The sequence below is a fragment of the Propithecus coquereli genome, unplaced genomic scaffold (assembly GCF_000956105.1).
Source record: "Propithecus coquereli isolate 6110/MARCELLA unplaced genomic scaffold, Pcoq_1.0 Scaffold170, whole genome shotgun sequence".
NCBI classification, from domain to species: domain Eukaryota; kingdom Metazoa; phylum Chordata; class Mammalia; order Primates; family Indriidae; genus Propithecus; species Propithecus coquereli.
The window spans coordinates 4,915,523-4,916,892 of record NW_012141636.1 but is presented as its reverse complement, the minus strand read 5'-3'; positions in this window follow the sequence as shown (position 1 = coordinate 4,916,892).

Sequence of the window (1,370 nt, the reverse complement as noted above, 5' to 3'; positions counted from 1 at the left end):
AATAATGAATGAGGGGTGTGAGCATCAATACATGTTTGGGGTGGAGTACAGGGCATGCAAGTGCAGTGAGAGATCATGCTAGTACATACATCACACGATCAAAATAATGGTAGATAAATCCCCCCCAGGGTGAGGGTTTTAGTAGCATAATGAGCAGAGGTTAATACTGGCCGTTCTTTCAACCTTGTGTACATGTGGGATGCAGGGAGCAGGCTGCTCAGTGGGTCCTTGGGCACAATCTGCGATGGGGTGTCACTCACCTTGTTATCTCCAGACAAAACACGTGATGTAAATCTCTGTAGTTACCTCATGGCTACAGGAAGTCCCACCATTTCTGGGAAAGAAACTCAAAAGGGAATGCATCAGTGCAACAGAAAGTTACAAAGTTCTGGTCAAAAAATCTTACTGTCCTGGGAACTTGAAATGTAAGAGAACTATTAAAAAAAAACTACTAAAAAAAATGTTTTCTGTTTACAGAGCCAGTTACAATGATCTGTTTCTCAGTACCCTGTTTGAAAGTGCAGGATCATAGACATAAGCAGAGAACTCATCTCTAAACATGGAGATGATGAGTGAGGACAAAAGAGGAGGGTTTTAAATTTCTAAAAATTAATCTTCCTTTCTTGTTTTGGCAAATGGCACCACCACGAATCTAGCCATCTAAGGCAGAAAAATAGTCTTCATCTAAGACACTCCCCTTTAAACCATTCCCCACTCAATCATTTATTCTTTCAACCTCTTGAAAATTTGAAATAAATATGACTCAATCCTTTATTCTGATTATTACTTATTAGGCCTTTATAATATCCAGCCTGGTTTAATCAATACCTATATAACTTTTATCTTTGTCTCTATTTTTTTGTCTCCGCCAATCCACCCAGTACACTGCTGCCCATGATCTATCTACAAGACAAATTTAACCCTGGCACTTCCTGCTTGAGCTACTTTCATTGCTTCCTTTAATTTTCTGAATGAAATTCATATTCTTTATCATTGTATACAAGGCTCTTCATATTCAGATTCCCACGCACTTCTGTAGTTCTCTTCTTCCTTCCCTGCATTCACCTTTTTTTTCTGTCCATATTGAGATATTGGAAACTCCTCTAATGCTTCATTCTGTTTGCTGTCTCAATGCCAAGGTTCAAAAACTGAAATACATTTACAGGTCGAGCAGGTAACATAAGCATATAAAATAATAGGGAGCAGTGGAAACCATGTCATGCATGTATAAAAGCATCTTCATTCAAATATAAAACACTATGCTGAGCCCAAATACAACCATTCTGAAGGACTAGCTTAATTGCAGGCAGCCAGACTGTAACCCTTGATTGTGTTTCTGTACATGCTGTTTTATCTATCAGCAGCATCTC